Raw genomic sequence first — 21,730 nt, 5'->3', positions numbered from 1 at the left:
TGGAGTAAATGGACCTGGATGGAGGGGGGCAGGAGGGAATAGGTATAAGAATAAGGAACCCACCATACAAGTTGCCTACTTCTAAATGGTCTGAATAATAAGAGTCCAATATCAGAGAAGTACTTAAAGATGTACAAGGGTGCACACTAGACCGGAGAATACTCTGTGCCTCAGGTAAGGTGCCATGTCCCTGCACTGTTCTGCTGCAGTACCTCAGGGCTGCCCATGGAGACCCTGTGCCTACAGGGTGCCATGCCTCTGCAAGGTCCCATGGGGCACCCCAGCGCTAGGGCAGTGCCCTGCACCCTTGGCAGGCACCGTGGGGTGGCTGGGTGTCAGAGCCCCTGCAGCTCCCCATCAGCCACCAGGCCATGTGAAATGTGTCTGAGGTTCGTTCAGGAACCTGTGTTTCTTCCCTTCCTTATGCTCCCAAGCCACAGTGTTAGTCAAGAGCCCCTAGGAGAGGCCGCCATGCCACCATGCCATGTCATCCATGGTCTTATATGCAGTGACCGCAGCAGTGAGTCTCCTTATGGTTTGGACCGCAGAAACAGCACAGAGTAAAGTAGTGCCATTCAGGAACATCACTCTGTTAGCTGCGGATGCATCCTCCAAGACCCAGAGGAGCATTTTCACTTTTTTTACCTGATAGTGCACCAGTGTGGCCTACAGAGTTTCCCTGTAAGCTTGTAACATGCAGCTACATCATTACATGTTCCTATTTAATTAGTCTCAGCTACTATTCTGTTAGCCCTCCCTGCCTTGCTCTCTCTCTTTTTTTTTTTTAATTGTACCACCTTCTTGTGCCTTACCATCATTTTAGGGTCTTGATCTTAGGGCTGGATACATGCTTATGGTCTCCACAAATGCTCCTTCAGCTCAGGTGCTTCACAAGAGGGCAAAACCCTGCCAGGACAGCTCTGACGTTACACCAGTGAATTATGGAGGGTCTCTCTTATTACCAGACTGTAAGGCACCCAGCACAACAGAAAACAGGGGGACTCTAAATACAGCTGTGAAAAACTAAGATAATTGATATACAGGCCACAGCATGAATTTAGTTTCTGTCTGAAGAATTTCTGTGTCTTTTCCAGATCTCTGGCCATAATTATGTGATCAAGTTTCAATGATATCCCAGTGATGCAAATCAGCAATAGCTGTGCTGATATCAGTGTGAATCTGAAGTAAGATCAGAATCAGTCTCAAGAAAAGTATTCATCAGTTTTATCCAAAATATGTAGTCATCATAAGCTGAAATGTGTTTTGTAGCTATTCACATAAAATCAAATACTGTTAAGAAATACAGATATGAAGCCTCTTCACCAGTCTTCACAATGTACCTGTACTAAAAAGATCACCTTTGATCAGAAAGTAGCACTTTCTTTATGACTGGTTAAACTCCTTTGAAACCTTTCTTATTTCCTAGGGATTTTTTTCCATAGGAAAAAAAAAATACTTTTTCTCTATACACTTCTCTTAACAAGATCTTCTTTAAGCTCCTTGACTTTACTCTTCATTAGTGGCTAGCATTGCGTAACTTTGCTTGCTCGCAATGTGAGGCATCAAGGTAATAAAAATGAAGGGCAAGTTTCTTCTTTTGCTTCTGCAATTGGAGACAAGCTAGAAAGTAGGGTTACAAAAGGATGAGGAGATTGACTTTCCTCTCATGACAACAGACTGTTGCTGTAAGTTACTGATTCAAACCAGTGCAAGTGACATGCTAACGAAGACAAAGAGGTCAAGGAATATTGAGTGACATAAGAAGGGCCATTAAAGCACTTTCTGGGCGTTAGAATTTGCTCACACTTCTGTATTGCAGCACATAAAATTTTTGTTTTATCTGTCTGCGCTTCAGCGTTACAAAACATGCATGTATATTGTATGTATCATATCTAAGGACTGTGTGGGAGATTTCAGAGTGTTCTGAATACAAGGGGAGCAGGACATTTTCTCCAACAGATTTACTACCTGCCATTTGGCAAAAAAAGTAGTTTTCCGTATTTAGTGCTCTCTCTTGCAAGATGCTGAATGGCCTTAATTCTCCTGATGCCTAGAACCTTGTAGCATATGGTAATACAATGTGCATAAGCCAAATGGTACCTCACAAGTACACAGATGGTATTTTCACTGAAAGTTGATAGTGGCCACACATGTGCAGGCATGAGAAGATATTGCTGTAGAAGCTGCATATAGAAACTGCATCTAAATTTTATGGTGCCACAAAACTGCTCCTTAAAATTACTTTCAGTAACAAATGTCATCATTTAGTCTAGCAGGTCAAAACATGACAAGGAAGTCCATCTGTGCTATTCAAAGCTCATGTGCTGCCAAACATCTTAAATCTGATCTAATTTGTTTTATGTTTACTTATTAGCACCTAATTCTGTGTTACATCACTAAACTCTTGTCTTAGGACACTGTCATTTTCCCAGTAAATCTATCTGATGAAATGCCTTGATTTTTGCTCTGTCCTGATCTTGCCCTCTGGATTTAATATAAAGGGGTTCCTGATATTTATGGAACAAACACCTGCTGAAGTCCCTTGGGCATTCTGAGTCCAGGAAGGACAATAAAAAAGGCTTATCTTGAATGTAAGTCTTGGTAAACTGATTTCTTGTAATAGCCAGGAGTGCATCACAATTCTGAATTGGGGCTGTTCCCTGGAGTGAGCCCTGAATGTCAGGTGTCATGAGAGCGTGAGAACACTTACCTAATAAACAGAGATCCCTGTGACAGTCTCTCCACTGAATTTTTCACCTCATAAATATGTCATTTTAGCTCCATGTTCTTTTTGAGAAATTTTCCATCATTTCTGATGAAATGGAACTATCCTGGAAGTATTTAAAGACAGAACTATGCTTTCATTTATGCTTTTGCTGGATAGAGAAAATATTAATAATAAAAATATTAAGGTCCCCTTTTGGGCTCAAATATATTGGACCATCATTTTCCATCTTCATTTTCTCCTGAAGAGGTTGGCTCCATGGTCAAGTACTGCCATGTGGGAGAGAGAGTTCAATCAGAGGTTGTTTCTGGACTTTGAGAGCTGCAAATGCTGTGGAGAAATAGTAAGCAGTGGAACTGGAGGGACTGGAATTCTATTTCAGGCTCTGTTACAGAATTCCTGTGTGGCCTATAGGCAATCTTTTAGCTCCAGGTTTTCAAAAGTCAGCAATGAGATATTTAACAACTTGATTCTGAAAGAGTATTGGCTTGTAGGATGTTCAACTGCTAATGTCACGCATCCTTAATTCATGGCCCTTACAGAATTCTGCAGCATGCCATATAAATACTGCTGTTGAATACCAAATAGTTATCTTACATGTGATCTTTTCCTCCAGTCCTAGAAAAGATAAGGCAGATAAAGATAAAGCTGATGCAGAGTTGCAGAGTTTCATCAGAGCAGGATGGATCACTGAAAGACTTCCAAATAGAAAGGGCTGAAAAGAGTGGAACTGTGCAGTTTAGGGGAGAAAGCCAATACAAGAAATTTTAAAAAATAACAGAAGGACTAAAGAATGCATCTGCTTTGCATTTCTTTATATCTAAGAAGGGCCAATGGATCATCCTCTGGCAACAAGATGGACTACTGGCCTAAATGAACTTCTGCTTGAATCCCACTGGGCAATTCCTATATTCCTACAGCAGACATGGAAATGTGATGTGTGATGTAGGCCAAACTGAGGTCCTGCAAATGTGTTCCTCAGTCATTACTCATCTTGTGGGAGTGCAATGCACTCTTAAAGATTTGTAAAGTGCTTGGGATTCTCTTATACAAGGCGTGAAAAATCATAAGTGTGAGTGAGTTCATGTGTGTCTGTGCATGCTTGAGAGGGCTTTAATTTATAGAGAGAGACTTTTGCACACAAATAAACACAGCCATACATAGTCTCAATCCTCTTGAATTAACCCATATGGCCAGACCTCAGTGTCACGGGCTGGATTCATTCAGATAATGGAAGAGGAAAATAGAAGGATTAGTGAAGCAAAATGTAAAGTACAAGTGTACTCAAGGAAACTGAAGGTGTCTGGACTTAGTCTATAGAAAACATATTTTAACTGCCAGATTTTGTCCCAGTGTCTACCTAGCACAACTCTTGACATGGCTCCTGTCACAACAGTTTCTATGGACTCTGTATCATATGGTGTGGAAGTTCGTACACCCTTACAAGTAGTCCCTGGGGCAGCTATTTAGTATTTTCTTTGTCTTCTTTTCAGAATTATCATCTCAACAGCAGCTATGCTCAAGATTATGTGTCATGTTGAGTCACACCTTAATCATGCCACATTTCTGTTGTACCTTGACAATGGCTTCAAAGTCAGTGATCTTCTATGTCAAACCAAAGGGATGAGTTACAGAATAATGTACTTCCTATGAGCAAACACGATAAATTAAGTATATTGTTTAAAAAAGGGGGGGGGGGGAATGTTAAGTTTTTTAATTATTACTACCATGGGAATTTAACCCTATGGATAAAGAGCACTTGACAAAGATGTTCCTATGATAGAAAAAACCTCTCAGTTAATGAAGCAATATTTCACCAGGGTTTACTTATCAATTATCATATTTAATCTAACCAGTTTTAATAAAGGAGGTAAATGCAAAATCTAATTGTTCAAATATTACCCAGCTGGTACACAGACAGCCTTTTCATTGCTGTTTACACAAAAAAATTGTGACTCCCTTTACTCACAGGAAGTCAGAGTAGCTCACAGAAAGAGTGTCCCTGAAGCCAGCTTACTAACTGCTTGCCAAAGGGATTCACCCTAATCCCAGGGGATTTCAGTGCCTAGAACATTGTTAGCAAGCTGTGGAAAAGGACCAGAAGGAAAACGTGTGCCTAGGAGCTGGAAATGGATTTCTAAAAACTCCACAGTCAGCAACTGTTGAAGACAACTGCCATCATACACTTGCAGATATGAAAGCTGCCTTACCCTGTTTTTCACCCAGAGATTTTCTTTTACATGAAATAAATGCATAGATTCAAGCAATGCAGAGTTGAAAAGCAATGCTTGAACCTTACTTGGAAACATAGAGAATTTATTCCGTCTCCTTCCCCTTCCCTCCCCACCCCCAGATTTAACAAAGTTTCTGCCTCCTGAGCACAGTGGAATTCAGCTTGAATTGACTTTCGCACTGCAGTCTTCAGCCCACTGAGCAGGGCTCCTACCACCTTCAGCAGCATGGTGTCACAGCTCTAGCAGCAGTTTCTTAAAGACCATTTTTGATATATGCTAACCTGCTAACCTCTCCTTCCTCCTCCAAGTGGCCACTACAGCATGAGAAGCTAAGAGCAAGAACAACGCTTTTCATAGAAAGGTGATATTTTTAGGGTCACTTGTAGGCACACAAAAATTCTGTGTAGTGACCTGTTGAGTGCACAAGTGCATGAACCGTCTGCTAAAATTTGATCAGACTTTATCAGGAAGGCAGTCTGTGCCTGACTAGTCCAAAGGGCTTTTCTCTAGCCCAGATCAAGATCTGCAATCATTTATAAAGCTGTTCAGGAAATTGAAATTTTTTTCTCTGAAAAAAATACAGACTTTTTTTCCATTTCAATAGAATCATTCACATTCAAAGAACAGAAAAGACAACCTACCAAAACCTGTTTCAGTTGCTGAAAACAAAACAAAACAAACAAAACAAAACAAGTTTTCACCTACTGGTAATACAAAGTACTGTTTCCAAGATTAAATTTGTTCATTTGTTTTAAGTTCCTTTTTACTGAAAATTTTCAATTAGCTTTTAATGAGCAGGGCCTTAAACCTGCCCTTGTTGAAGGTGACAAGAGATCTGGCACAGAATCAGTCCTGCGATGATCACAATGAGGATTTCCCCAGATGAGCTCCTCTGTAGGAATAATCCGTACAAAAGTTACAGAAGAGATCTGAAATAGAGCATAATGGAGAAAACATGCAGAAAATATTGAATAGCAGCAGATTTTATAAGCACAGGCATCTGTACATTAACAATGATTCAGTTTAAATGAAGCTTACAAGAAAGACCGTGTCCTGTGGCATATTCTTTCTGGTTTCAAACAGTGCAGATAAAGATGTGATACCTCTTCCTTTCCACAGGACCCTGGACAAACAGCTCTGACCTTTCCCCAGTGTTTTCATGCATCAGTATTGACCTGTTTCACTGAAACCACTAATCCTTGACTACTTCTGAATGAAACTGAATATTAAAAGAGATTTCCTCCTGAGCCCAGTAAAGAGCTTGAAATTCTTCCAGTTCTGCTAGCCTGCTAATCCTTAAATTATGTATGTTTTTTTAATCTGGTCTAAATGGGTGTCTCTGCTTTTAGTCACTGACAGACATGCCTTAATTTTGGTGACTGTTATCCTAGAATTGCTTAAGCTGTACAGTGAAATCCTACCTCTGCAGGCTTGCCATATACCCACCATGAAGAAAAGAAGACTGACTTAGATTTTAAAAATGGGTGCTTAAGAAGAGTTTTCCAGGGTGGACCGTGCAAAAAGACCCTTCAAGGAGTTAGACATTGAAATGGCAATGGTCCTTTGAGCCCTTTAGAAGATGTCAACCCTGGAGCTTTATTTAGGATCAAGCTTAGTGCCTGGGTTTTGCAAGCTTACTGATCTGCCTGTGGCTTGCATAGCCAACACATCGAGCCGTAAGGCATTCAGTCCATTGGAAAAATTGGGCCAGTTATCTAGATGCCTAAATCCGGCCTGTAGAAATCTAATCTTAGCTAGAAGTTTTGCCCCATTTGTCAGCACACAACTCTTTCTTCTCCCCTCAGAGGTTTTCCAGATTGCCTGTATCACATTTCGTTGGGGACTCCTCTTATTTTTTGAGTAGCCTTATGCTTTTTTTTTTTTGTTTGGTTGGTTTTGTTTTTGGCTGGCTCTGTCAAGAGATTTCATAAGGTAACTTCATTAAATTTAAGGAAGTTACCACACTGACAGTTTGCAGTGCGTTGTGAAAGGTATAGTGACTTGGAAAGTCTGACTCGTTGTCAGAATGAAATGTGCTAGTGCTGTGTGTAAAAACCCACTGGCTCCTTAGGGAAAACAATGAAAATATTCAGCAAAGACACAGGCCTGCCTTTGTATTGTGTGTTTTCTGTTTCTCCTCTTCTATCTTTTTGTTATGGAGGCACTCTGATAGAGAATTAAGGCCTCAGTTTTCTCTTTCCTGGGTAAAACAGGGCACAGAACCTGTTAGGATACCAAATCAGCCAGGCACTGGAACTGAATTGCTAAAAGCAGTCAAACTTCTCTGATCTGCAAGAAGTCTAAGATGCCTAAAGGAACTGTGTTGCACAGCAGCCTCGTTTGCAGAGTCCAGATGCCGTCCATGCACAGTGTGTTGTGAACTTACTCCCCACAAGGCCCTGATCTGCTCCTGGCAGTTCCCAGGATGTCTGGAACTGAAGAACAAAGGTTCTAGAGCAAGTTTCCTGTGGATCCTGGTGTAGGAAAATGTTCAATATCATCATGCCTATTGTTAGAGACAGTCTATGTCTTACATTAGGGGCTAAGCTTAACCTAGAGGTGCATATATTGGCTCCCATGTCTCCTTACAAGGAAAGGAAATCATCTTTTATCACCTTTTCACCAGTGAAACTGCCAAGGAAGAGAGGCAATGGAATCCTCTTGCCTTTCACCCTGTCCATCACCACTGTGGCACAAGACTAGTTCCTTGTGTACTGTTTGCCCTTCCATGCTCCTGACGCCAAGACCAAAACCATTTTTCCTTAAGAGCTTGCCTTTTCCTGCAGGTGATTCTCTTCATCAGAGCAGTGCAGAGGGCCTTGTAGAAGGAGAGCATAATGCTGAAATCTACCTGAGTGTGGCTGGAAGGTGTATATAACATCAAGCTCCAGGGATTCTCAGTGGAGAAGGTCACTCCCTCTTCCCATTGCAACACAGATTCCCCCATATGGGATCCACGGTGTTGGTCTCTGTTGGTTTAGATGCTGTGAGACGGAGCATAGTTAGTTCCTCAGAGGTCCATGCCCCATCCACTTTTACTTGCACATGAAGCTTTTAAGAAAAGCTGAGAGTCCCCACGAAAGGAGACAGTGCTGTATAAGCAGCAGCCAATTTCTCTCCCAGTAACGAATATTGCTATCTTGTAAGAAGATCAATCCACACCTTCAAGCAGCACTCTCTCTTTGATACTGAGAGTGTTTGATCCTTTTGCCAATGCATCCAGCAGAGAGTCTCTGATAGGACTTTATCTAGTTAGTGAATTGTCACTTACAATGTAAACAATGAGTTAACTGCAAAATAAGACTAATCTCCATGAAGTACACAGAGAGGTCAATGAACTACTTACCAAAGTCTTCAATCCATCTTAGCAGTGTGCAAAATGTAGGCTTTCTTTGTCCTCAATTTCACCATGCTTCCTCTGTCATAATCATATTCTTAAAGCAGGAGCAGAGAGATGGAGACAGTCTTCACCATTAGACAGAAAGTGGAGCTAAACTTGCAGACAGAGCATGTGTAGGGAACTAATCACACCTTTGCTCAAACATCTCAACCCAGCTGAAACCCTTGATTCATTCCAAGACCTTCTTCCCAAACAGGTTTGTATCAGCTGTGCTGAATGACACAGCCACAGCCACTTTATAAATCCTTCCCCCAAAAAACAATACAGATGTGCTTATACACCAGAGGGCTGTGCTGCCATTCAGAGAGACCTGGACAGGCTGGAGAGGTGGGCGGAGAGGAACCTCATGAAGTTCAACAAAGGCAAGTGCAGGGTCCTGCACCTAGGGAGGAATAACCCCATGCACCAGTAGAGGCTGGGGGTGCTGGTGGACACCAAGTTGACCATGAGGCAGCAATGTGTCCTTGTGGCCAAGAAGGCCAATGGTATCCTGGGGTGCATCAGGAAGAGTGTTGCCAGCAGGTCGAGGGAGGTGATTCTCCCCCTCTGCTCAGCCCTGGTGAGGCCACATCTGGAGTGCTGTGTCCAGTTCTGGCTCCTCAATACATGAGAGACATGGCACTACTGGAGGGAGTCCAGTGGAGGGCTACAAAGATGATTAGGGGACTGGAGCATCTCTCTTATGAGGAAAGGCTGAGAGAGCTGGGCCTGTTTAGCCTGGAGAAGGGAAGACTGAGGGGGCATCTTATTAACGTATACAAATATCTGAAGGGAGGGTGTCAAGAGGATGGGGCCAGAACTCTTTTCAGTGATGCCCAGTGACAGGACAAGAGGCAACAGTCACAAACTGAAACACAGGAAGTTTCATCTGAAAATAAGGAAAAACTTCTTTCCTGTGAGGGTGACAGAGCACTGGAACAGGTTGCCAGAGAGGTTGTGGAGTCTCCTTCTCTGGAGATATTCAAAACACGCCTGGACGCAATCCTGTGCAACGTGCCCTAGGTGACCCTGCTTGAGCAGGAGGGTTGGATTAGATGATCTACAGAGGTCCCTTCCAACCTCAGCGATTCTGTGATGTACATGCAGCTCCACTTGGGAGAGAAAGAACTTTATGCCACCCATGTTAAAAGACCTGGCAAATCAATCTGTGGAAGATGCTTAGATTTTCTAGTAATGAGAAGCAATGCAGACTAGAACAGAACACGCATATCTCAACAGAGAAGAAGTTAGACCAAGTTCTTTGAACAGATTGGCAACTAGAGCTCCAGTCATTTACCTGCTGGCCAGGCTGCCTGACTACAGTGGTGGTTTTCAGTTTCTTCCTTTATCTTCATGCCTTCAGAAATTGTGCTCAGCACCTTTTTCCTCTTATATTCTCCCCTCCTACCTTGGGATACTTCCCACATCAGTGTTAGAACATCTTTAAAATATTCCTTTCTGGGCTTTTGTATGTGAGGTGCTCTGCTTCCCAACAGGGCCGTGTCAGTCTGTACACCACCTCTGGTTCTAGCCAGGACTTGACATTACCTTACAGAGACCTTTTCTCCTCCTCATTACTTATTTCCACCTTCTTGCATCTTGTCTTTTTGTTTCTAATTAGACTGTAAGTTTTTCAGGGCAGAGATCACTGGGAAAATCCAGACATCACTGAAGCTAATGATAAAACATTCATGAACTTTAACAGAATCAGGCTTTCACCATTCCTTTTCTGAATAAGTGTGTGAGATGCACTGGAATATCATACTGCACTTTGAGGGGAGAAAACCCTTCCTCACTTCAGCAGCTGATTAAGTTTGACCCTGATGAATTGGGTTTTGCTTGCTCACTTTTCACTGTAAAAAGCTGACATTCTTTTCTGTGACCTATATAAGATGCTCATTTTTTTTAATATCCAGTATTGGCTGTTCTTGTGGCAGCTTTCTGGAGCGGGGGCTGCTGCTGGTTGCACCCTTGGTGAAGTACTGACCATTTCATTTGTTGCTCAGATATGGCTCTGATGAGTGGTTCACTGTGAAACAATGACTCTGTGCTGGCTCTTAAAAGATAGATTAACAGTTATAAATTCAAGGTAAGACAGCTGTGTCTGGCAATGCTTTCATTGCTACACCATTAACAGACAAATTGTGGCATAAAATCTTCAGTGATAAGGCAGTGTATTTTATGAAGCAGGAAGCATAAATTACACAAACATGACACTGGATCTTTAAAAGGCTGGTACTGGGAAAATCATTTGCTGTATTCAAAACAGTCTCCTTTGAATTCTTCATCTCTTTAATTTGTATTCATTATCCTTAGGAGGAGAAAGAAGCTATCCCAAGGAAGTTGCATCAGATAAAGTTAAAACTGGTGCAAGGGCAAAGCCAAATAAGCCCTTTCAAATAAGAATCTGTCTTTTTTCATAAAGAAACCAATTATGCTCTATTGATAAACTGAGAGGCTAACATTAGATCCATATGGGAGCAGTCTTAGTACAGGCTTTTCTTTTGGTGACACCCCTGCCGGAACTCTGCACATTAAATGTAACAGGTGCACAGCCTTGCATGTCTGTCCTCCTTTACTGCTAAGGAAATCATGGAGCGAACATACTGCTGGAGGATGGCTTCTGGGGCACCCTGTGGGCCAGCCAGGAGGGAAAATGGATCAACAAGTAGCCAACAGGGACAGTCGCTCAGGCGGGAGTTTGGTGTGCTGGTGAGGCTGGGGAGCACCTGCCCTGGCCCCGGCCCCCAGCCCCAGCGAGTGCAGCAGGCCCAGCAGCCATGCGAAGGCAGCCGCAGTGAGGATGATGGGGCTGTTTGTCGGTTGCTGCTAATCCACTAGAGGCCATTGTGACACAGAGTAAAGGGTGCCTCGCGGAGCACTTTCTCTAGTATTTCTCTGCTGTCCTCTTCCATTTGAAGTGGTGTGTTAAGGAGCTTATTCAGTAGATATTCAAGGGGTGGTGGAGTGGAGAAGTGATTCCTCCCGAAGTTGCAAAATTTCCCGTGTATTATAGAGGAAATTCTCTTAGCCAGAAGCATTGATTTGCTCATGTAATTTGTATTTCAGCAATACAGAATATATCTTACTGTTGCATTTTGAACAGGATGTACAGTACTGTGCAATTATTTGTAATCTAGAAAAGACATCCTAACGATTTCTTTTTCTATTTACTGTATTTTAGAAAAGCAGTTGCTTAAGGATTGTTGAGGAAATACTGTGATGGCAGTTACAAGTAACTTGCACTCCCTCTCTTACTCATGCATGAGAATGAGAGCAGAAAAAGGTGATTTTTGAAAGAAATATGTTTCTGCCGGGGTGGACGGTGAGATATCAACACACTTAAGTCTGTTGGTGATGCAAAGAGAGCCCCAACAACTGGGAAAGGGGAGAAAATGAATCAAATCGGAGTAAATGTGGCAGTTGTGAGGGCAGTACAGTAGTGGGAAAGGGAGAAAAGGAGGTATCCAAAGAGACAAGGCTCCTGGCCACCTGAGCCAGTACATCTGAAGGCAGATAAGCATAACAACTGCTAGGCTTACCCTCAGAAGAAAGACTCAAGCCACTTTTAGTTGTCATTTCTGTTTAATCCTACAGCTACCTGAAGAGAGAACAGAAGCATTTGATGAAATGCTGTAAAGAGTTTGACCAAGTATAAAAAGAGGCATCTCCCATTGATGAGAAACCTTGCAGAACTAGCTAATCAACTCTTCATTTATTTTCTATTATGTATTACATACCCCATCCCCCCTGCCACACACACGTATATTTGTATATGAAGACATTATTTCAAAAATCAGTATTGCAACATTTAACATTTGCATGAGAAGAACACCAGAAAATCTGAGATGATGCAGTGTCATCATGGCAAACAGACTGCTTCTTGTGGTAGCAGTATCATGATCTTTCTTGTGTTAGGATTTAGGGAACAATAAACCTAGTGAGCCTCTGATCTTCCTGAGACTGGCGTAAATCAGGAAAAATTCTACTGATATCAGTAAACCGGACAGTGATTTAAATTGCTATAAGTGGGTGCAGGATCAGGCTCTCGGTCTCAAGAGAAATATGAGCATTACTCCTCTTACCTGAAGCACCTAGAAACACATTGATGTGTGGAGAAAACTGTTCTGGAAAACAGGATAGCTTCTTGCATGTCTGAAGGGACTGACCCCACCTGTTTTTAAGACTGTGCAACGGCTGCTCATTGTGTGAGGGTGTTGGAGAATGTGGTCAGAGAGTGGCTGTCAGCATCAAGTTTAAAATTAAGGAAAGCAGGAAATACTGATTTATTACCCCAAAGCAAATCTTTTATTTATGAAATGGAAAGTTTGCACACACATGTTTTTAGACAAGAATATTCTAAGGAGTATGTGAAAGACAGAGCAAAAAAGGAATGCATGCTAGATAGGCAGCATTTTTTAAATAGAAAAACATGAATTTAATGAATAAAGTATAGAACCTGCACCACAGAGCCTGTGTTTTTAAAGATTTAGCAAAGCTAATATAATATGAATCCAGCCATATAATCCTGTGTTCAAAAAATGTGAAATAATAATAACAATGTAACCTCATCCCCTGTATTTCCTCATTTCCTTAGGGCCACAGTTTCAAAAGGTCTTAAAAAACGTAGCAACAATACATTCCAACACTTCGCTCTGATTATGGGAAAGCACCCTGCCCTCCGAGCCTAGGTAAGTGTTGACATGCTCAGTACCTCCAACCCAGTCCTCTATGAGCAGTTAGAGGAATGGGTCACATGTGTGTACGATAGGGGTCAGGTCTTTATTTCAGCTTTTGGGCCTGGCCCAGCAAACATTTAAAATTAGACTTGAGGTTTAGTATCTCAGAAAGTTTTATGGGTTTTCACAGAAATATTGTGTGGTAGTTAGCACTGCTACTGGTAACGTTTGGGGAATTGATCTCTTTGTGCAAACTTGGATATTTATCTGCATATACAAATGAGTGCACTTTCTTTGAGACTAAAAGCCCCCCTCCCAGCCCTCCTTGGTCTTTTAAATGACCTGTGAGGCGCTCATCCTGCAATAACACCACCCCGCCTTCCCCAGGCAGATTCCTCTATCTACACAGCAGCCTAAGACTCTTTTTGGGGTTATGCACGACCTCAGGGATCTATCAGCATGGAGCTTGCTGGAAGATGGATGGCTCAGAGAAAAGTGAAGGAAGAGTCTGACTTGGTTGGAAATGCTTAGTAACTTCTCTTGGGAAGGCTAGGTAAAGCCTGAATAACTTTGAGAGGAACAGGAATGGGCATGAACAGACCTCTAATGCAAACTGACTAAATTCGGAAAGTTGAGTGGACCTCAATAAACCACCTGTCTTTTAATAATTGCTGACCATAAGCATTTCTGCTTGTGTTACATATTTCACTCAAGGTTTCTGGGTAAATTTATAGATATTTACTTTTGTTCTGTGAGTGAGTAATCTGAAACACTGGGAAGCATGTTGCAACTTACTTTGTACAGATAAGTCAGCTGCAGAGCTGGATCTATAATCTAGCGACTCTGGTCACTAGATAATTGCTTCACAGTGCATCCAAGGTTAAAAAAAAAAAAAAAAAAATCGCCTCTCTAAACAAAGTAAACTAAATCATGCTTTGTTGGCTTTGTCTGAAGATATTTAGATCTGGTATTCCCTTGTCTTGAATCTCCGAGGGCAAAATGAACTCTGCACCAGTGCTACCCATATTCTAAGTAGTTAGAGTCTGTAAAATAATAAAATTTGATCCCTTCCGTGATTTTAAAATAAAGGAATGTGAAATTGTTCTGAACTGTTGATTTATCAAATAATTTTGGTTCAGGTAAAACCCTTGAGGGATTTGGCTGTGTATGTTTTTGTAATAAATATTCAAAATACTACTATCAAAACAACCTCTCCCCCACTAGGACAAAGCCACACCATCACCACAACATTTTGGTGACTTCAGCAGCACATGTTATGACAGAGACACTTGAGACTTGATAGTAGCTACTTCCCTATTTTTTTAATTGTCTTTTTGTGCCAAGAATATTTGTTTTTCTTCTTCTTTTTCTTCTTCTTCTTTTGTACACATTAAACGCAGTTGTCCATTACACTGTGCTTCAGAACTGCATTTTCCAGTGCCTGGAGTAGACTTCTTCCCAGCCTGCACTGTGACTCTCTGGATTAAGACTTTTTGTATGCAGTGAAGAGTGCCTCACACTACAGCCATAACTGGAATGTGCACAACTTTGTGAAGTTTCTCAGAATGACTCAAAGAGTGGAAGCAAATAAAAAACCACAGAGATATTTGTATCTTAAATGTGCTTCAAGTAACTGCATTATTACCACAGTACCTCCTAGGCTTCCCATTTTTGTAGATTGCACATTGTCACCACTTCCTAAATAGCTGTATTTATTTATTGAAACTCAAGGGTTTTATTTAACACCTCACATACAAAATACTTGGATGCTTATAGCAACCCACCTTCATCCTTGCTTAGACACACATGTAAGTAGTCTCATTTTTAAAAGACCCAGATGAAGCATCTGTGCAAAAAAAACTACTTCTAATTTATTTGGATGTTTAATTTTATAATTAGGCCTGGGTTCAACAGGGCGGGTAAAAACCCAGGTTTGATTTTAGAGTCCTGAGTTATGCCATGGGCTGCAATCAGAACACTCATGTAATTGAAGTCAAGCATAAGCTTGAGCAAAGTACTGAATTTGAGGCTTTGATGCCTGTGACTGACTTGAAATTGAGGTGAGATTGCTGTAGGATTGAAAGTTATGTGGCCAAGTCTCCGTGTGACAGAGGGGGCATTCGGAGACCCTAGAGCCAATGAAGGGAAGTGTTTTGGGAAAAGCTATGAGCTAGTTAGAAGCTTTCTGCAAGAAATACCAGTGATCTCTTCTCTTGCAAAAGGATAATGCACCAAAATTAGTTTTTGTCTGTGACAGACCACATGTTTGTTCCCATCGGCTTGAATGAAATATAAGTGGGGATGAAGGCTTTAAGGAAGACATGCAGCAGGGGTCAGTGGAGCTGTGGCAGCAACTGAAAATCTGCCCTGGGGGAATGATTCCCACCATCTAGTAGAACCATAGCACTCCTGGTATGAGCAACAAACAGCAGTGAGCTGGGAAACTGGCAAATTTTAGATTTGATTTTTGCAGGTTTAAGCCCCTACCAAGTCTATAGTGTCAGCCAAGACCACAATATTTCAAAATATGCCTTAACAGAAAACCGAAAAATCAATATGCCTTCCTCATTTTCCTGGAGCATGATAGAAAACTCATTTAGTCAATGACTGTCTTTCTATCAGTCTCAGTGGGCATTGTATAAATTCCCAATGGATAAAAATAAACAGAGGAAAAATGAGGAATCTGCCCTTACCCCAAGGTCACCTTGCTGATAGGAGTTCCTTCAATGAAGGAACCAAATGAATTTTATGCCAAGTAAATGGATAAAGCAGAGCAATGTTGCATGTAAGGCTTCAGTAGCAATGTATGTTAAGGACCTACTTAAGTCCATTTCTGGATAGCAGATCAAGTAAGGGAATGATGAAATTTAAGCCTTTGTTTAAGTTCCAAGTTAAGCAGTTATCAGTATAGTAAGTTAGGAGAGATTGCTTCAACAGCACTGTAAAAATCTTTGTTCATAACCATACTCAGATGACCAAGATCCTAAGAGCACTTATATAATAAAACTGTGTTCAAGGAAACATTTGCAGATTGAAGGGAAATGATAAGAGAGTAAATTATTTACACAATTTTATTCAGCTATCTATAATTGTGGTGTATAATGAAAATAATGGGCCAGATTTGATCTTTAAATGAATGCAGCTTCATGGATAGCTTGTAATTTACAAATAATTTGTCTTAAGATAAAAGACAATATGTAAAATTATTCATTGTTTGCATGGCTTAAAGTTAATTCATACATGCACACTTTTTTGCACTTTTTACACATACAAAGACGGAAGTTTTGCAGACAAAACCAAAAATACAGTCTCTCGAGTCAGACTATTTCTACCACTGTGTTACTGAAATTTCTAATCATCATCTCATGACAATAGTTTCAAGGGATTTATGAAAAAGTAGCAAAGAATACACTTTTCTGTAATTTACTATTTCCTGTAATTCATCATACCGTTTTTTCCCCAAATCGCTTTGACTTTTTTTCAGGAGTATCATATATCACAGTCCTACTGCTTGTGACCCTTTTTTGACTGATACTCTCCTGCCTTTGTGCATTGTTTATTAATTGCTGGTTTTCTGCAAAGACAACTATAAAACTAAAAGGCAAAGCAAGAGACAGCTTGATAGGCTGGAATAGGTGACTAGAAGGCTACCTCTGCAGAGGTTTGTTTAGTTTGCCCTAGTTACTCTAAAAACTTTAGGTATCACTGACCTAGTCAGTGAAATTCTATAGTCTAGGCTGCACAGGAAGGCAGACTTGATCCATTCTGTTTTTAAAATATTTGAATCTACTTCAAAACTAATGGTGTTAAAGCAAAGCAAAAGTAATGGTGGCAAAACCAAAAAGGAAATGCAAAATAACATGTGACTTAAATGTTGGGTAGGGTAGGAGTCTGCATTAACTACACTGCCTACGAAGCTGATCAGAAGTGCCTCAAGCTGTCACTTTTTGAGTGGTTTGTCTACTAAGCTAGAAGATGAAAAATAATCAAATACTTGTGTTTTTCTGCTATGCAAAAATAAACAGTAAACTACAATTTTATGAGGAGAGGAATTATTATCTACAGAGGGCAATCCGAAAATATTAAAGACAGGAGTGCTTGGGTTATCACCTGTGGGTTTTGATGTGCAGTGTTAGTACCTTCATAAAACTACAGCACTTTAACGCAAGGAAGAGGAAATACAGATTAGCATGCAATGTCTATGATACATCTGTGAAAAATGGACACTTCTGTAATGTATTTTAAGTAAGTACACTTAAAATCTTCTTTCAGGATTCCTAGGAATTGTTTGAGGAAAGTCTCTACTCTTAGTAATCTGTGGCAGAAGATGATCAAATAATTAGGGAGATAGATGGGAGCTGGAAACTTTGCATTCAGTTTCCAGCACTGATAGTGTCTTCCTGTTTGACCCTGTATGTAAGTCACGTAATCTTCTTTTTGTCACTCAGTTCCTCATCTGTGCTTTGAGTACAGCAAAAAAATGAAGTGTTTTTATTTGTGTGTATATCCCACTGAAAAAATTGTCTCTGATTTCACCCCTGCTACATCTTGATACACAGCGCAGTCATTAATGTTCTTCTTGTGAACCACACAGTAAAATACAGTCTGAGTAACCAGACCTCATCCACAAAGACTTTTAGCAGCTTCCATGGATCTGATGTTGACCTGTGCTCCCCTTCAATGAGCTCATGTATCCATGGTGGGTGCTAACARCTCGATGGAAGTTTTACCAGTCACATATTCCTGGTTTTATAAAGAGGAAATGACTCTTAATTAGAGCAGTTCAAGGAGAGAGGAAGTATTGACAGCTATGTACAATTACACAGCTCTTCAGAGATCAATGCAGTGGACCAGCTGCTTCCACTGCGTGAGAAAGCACTGTTGCAAAAGTCACAAAGTCTTCACCCAGCCTTACACCTCCTGGTGAGCGTATTTACAAAGGGTAATAGAGCTCTGCCGTGCAAGGCCTTCTCTTTGCCCATTTTAAAATGGAGACAATAAAACCAACAGCCAGAGGAGCAATACAGACCTGCCTCAGAGTCACGCCTTGCCATAAGTCCTTTTGAGGAACAGCTAGAGTGGAAACAAAATTAGATAAGGCCTTAACTGAAGATTCTACTTGGAGCTGCTGGCAAGATTTCTAAGGAAGGGAGACTTTCCTCATCTGTTGTCACACCTTTGCTTTTTCACATTGTCATAATGCCTCAGAGATAGTAGACACGTTGGCCATGGCTTCAGATTTGATGAGAATCATGAAACAGGCCACAAAAAGCAGTCCATTTCATTTCAAGTACTGTTCAAACTCTGTATGACTATTTCTGTATTTAAAAGGGTAAAAGCAATTTTTCTCCAGGGATTTGGCCCATAAGAATTAGTGTCTATGGAGGATGCATAGAAATAAGCGGTGACTATCAAAACACACTGGGATTCAGAGCACATTTGTTACAAAGATTGAAGTTCGCTGGGGTATCTGGATTGTCAGAGTCAGTTTTATTTTCCTTACTGCACACATGCGCATATTTGAACCTTGTCATACTGCAAAGGGAAATACCTCATTACATTTCATTATGGTTTCTTCAGAGTTGTTTATGCAGTACAGTCAATAATGATTTTTTTTCTTTAATAAATGAAATACTGAAATGGCCTGTTCTGTTAGGAAACCAAAGGAAGTGCGTTTATCCCTGGTAAAGATGAAGCTCTACATTATAGGGTGCAGAAATCCTGAATGTGTATTATTTTTCAAATAGTTGAAAGATTTATAGCGGTAAATGGATTCTTTTTCAGAGTCTTGATCACATTATCTGTAACAAAGCAAATGTTACAAATAAAAACAAGAGTCAACCAGAAGCATTTTTATATTCTGTATTTTCAATTATCATTTTAACAGAAATGAATCACTTATCCTTTTTTCATTTGGAAACATTTTTGCTTCTCTTTTCCCCACTGGACATATAATCTTGATTTATAATTGTAGCAACCTGGAGCAAAGGGAAGTTTTAAGCACAGTACATACTCCTGCTGAGGCCTGCTTTTATTTTGCTTAGAATCTTTTATTTTTATTTTTTACATTTTCAGATCTATTTTAGCTATATACTTCACAGATGAAAAACATGCTTGCAGATGACATATTTTGCCCATTTCAAATCTGCACAGGCCTAAGGTTTCATCTTGCACCCAAGGCCTCATTTTATAAACAAGGTGAAGAGTTCTTCCAGTTAAAATGTGCTTTTAACTGGGATAAACCTGTCTCCCAATGTTAAGTCTTATAAATCTTCTCTGCAGTGCTATTTACAATCCAGCTACTGCATGCTTACTTTATTGACTATGAATGAATAAATCAGTTTTCCACATCACCCCATTCTCTTTGYTGATGTTTTGATTCTGTGTCTATCCAAAAGTCTCTGATCATAGACACATGATTATAAAACCATCTCTTGCACTGAAAACTATTTAAGAAACAAGCAATGGAATTAACTTCTTTTAGATATTGTTTTACACTGCACATTTGAACTTGAGGATATACATTTTTCACAGGGCTCAGTTCTGCTGGGCAGAGCACTCTGATAAGACTGCAGAAGCCAAGAAATGAAATAAGGGTTTTTTTTCATCATTCGCTATTTGGCTTGAGTTTCTGCAACACAGAGTCTGTCTCTTTAACTGAATTGGGGCTCTTTGAGTAGATGCAGGTGTCTCTATGTTTTACAGATTTTTAAAAGCTTTTAAAGATTTTTCATAGGTTTGTTTTGCTAAAATTGCTTTGGTGGGGAGGGAGGGGGAGTATTGCACCACTCAGGTGGAATTGTGCAAAACTATGAGAGAGAACAGAATTAGTCATCAAAGCTTTACACAAAGTATTTTCCATTCCCTAAGTATCTAGGAAAATCAGAAAGACATTTTCACTTACTTACAACTTACACTTTAATTTTGTAAACACCCTGGAAAAGGCTACAGAAGATCCCTAGAACTGCTGGGAAACACTTTATACATTAGGATCAGACACTGGCTTGGGTCTCAGCAATAGCATCTGTCTTTTTTTTCTCCTCATTCCCTTAGGGAGAAGAAAAGGACTGACATGAGCATATCTAGATCAGAACCCACTCCTTCCCTTTGAATTCTGGGTTGAATTCAAAACTAGAAGGAGCCTGCAGATTGCGTGCAGCCTCTGATGATGGAAATAACACGAGCACCAGTCTTGCAAGGCATTTGATCTCTCAGGAAAAGAGTCCCTGAGAGCTGAGCATGGTGGAATTTAAACTCCATGTGAAGCCTTTGCTCAGTTTCAAAGCCAAAATCCAAATCTTACCCTTTGGCTCATTCAGAGGTAAAAGGCCATTGCAAGGCAACACTTGACAATTCTCCCCGCAGGACAGGTATAACACAGCTATTTGTAGATTTAACTTTCTATAAACACATTGCAATCAGAAGAGAACAAGTGTTCTTTTAATTTTATAAAACAATAGATAGCTGAAGGGAATTTGGGATATGTAGAGACCAACAGATGAGCTTTCTTGGAAGATCTTATTTTCTTTACTCCAGATCTCRCAGAGATTTATAGTATCAGTATTGTCTATTCCAAACAATGTATCTTTTTGTTTACACTCAGCTAAGGTTTGTACACCTAAAAAGGTTGCATTACATTTCTTGAAACCAAATTTCCCTGTTTTATTGTCTGGGGTGGAGATATATCGTATTTGCCCACATTATTCTTCAGATAACCCTCAGTCTTCATTCAAGGGAATCACAGTTTGAGTGTATAACATTCAGTCATGCACAAACAGGTGTACCTGGCAATTCTAGCTCTATTATAGTAAGTCCTTCATAACATAGTAGGAAAAAGAAATCAGTATCTGTCTTGATCACTGAAAGTCTTGGTAGTATTTCAGTGTGCTTGGTTTGTTCAGGTCTCAGCGGTAGCAGTTATGTCAGTGAATTGGATTCAATTCACCATTTATTTTCAAAGAAAGAGCCATTTAGTGGTGACACTGAATTGACTCAAGCCAGTAACACTTGTGAAGTTATGCTTTCTGTCTCTGTCATCTCCCTTCTTTTCCTTGACTGGAATAAAATGCGGAAAAAGTGTTCTGTTAGGATATTGTGCTGATCAGACCCTCAGTATCATCCTTATTAAGAATAATGTCTTCTCTCTGTGGTTTGACTGCTACCCATCTAACTCTAACCCTTTCCTCAATTGCCTCAGTTAGGAGATAGTTGTGCTAGGTTCTCACTAGGCAGTTTGGTGGTGGTTTAGTCAAAAGAGAAGTGAGGACAATTTCACCCACTAAAGGCCTTGGTTGCCCTCTTTCTCCACTGGCTTTGTAGAAGAGTGACAAGGCACTTAGAGAAGCAGTGAAAATCAGATGAATCTGAGCCTCTAATTTGTATTCAGTACTTTCCTACAATGGCCATCAACAAACAACACCAAGGCACCAATAATACAGCCAAGGAACACTGAAAACTAGCATGAGAAAGTCCAGCAATTGCCCATTATAGAAAAAAATGAGAATATTCGGATTTTGAGGCAAATCATCTCTCTGRGATTATTTCTGATGGGAAAAATTACTCTGGAACAAAAGAATAGAACAGTTAAATCCCAAACAGCAGTAACAGACAAGATATTGGCTTAAATACCTCCTAAAAATAAAGAATGAGATTTTGTCCTGGGAAATACTGACAACAGCATGTGACCTTTCACAGAGACAGGGAGATACAGCAC

The sequence above is a fragment of the Apteryx rowi genome, unplaced genomic scaffold (genome assembly GCF_003343035.1).
Source record: "Apteryx rowi isolate R43461 unplaced genomic scaffold, aptRow1 scaffold_243, whole genome shotgun sequence".
NCBI classification, from domain to species: domain Eukaryota; kingdom Metazoa; phylum Chordata; class Aves; order Apterygiformes; family Apterygidae; genus Apteryx; species Apteryx rowi.
This window is presented reverse-complemented; position numbering follows the sequence as displayed.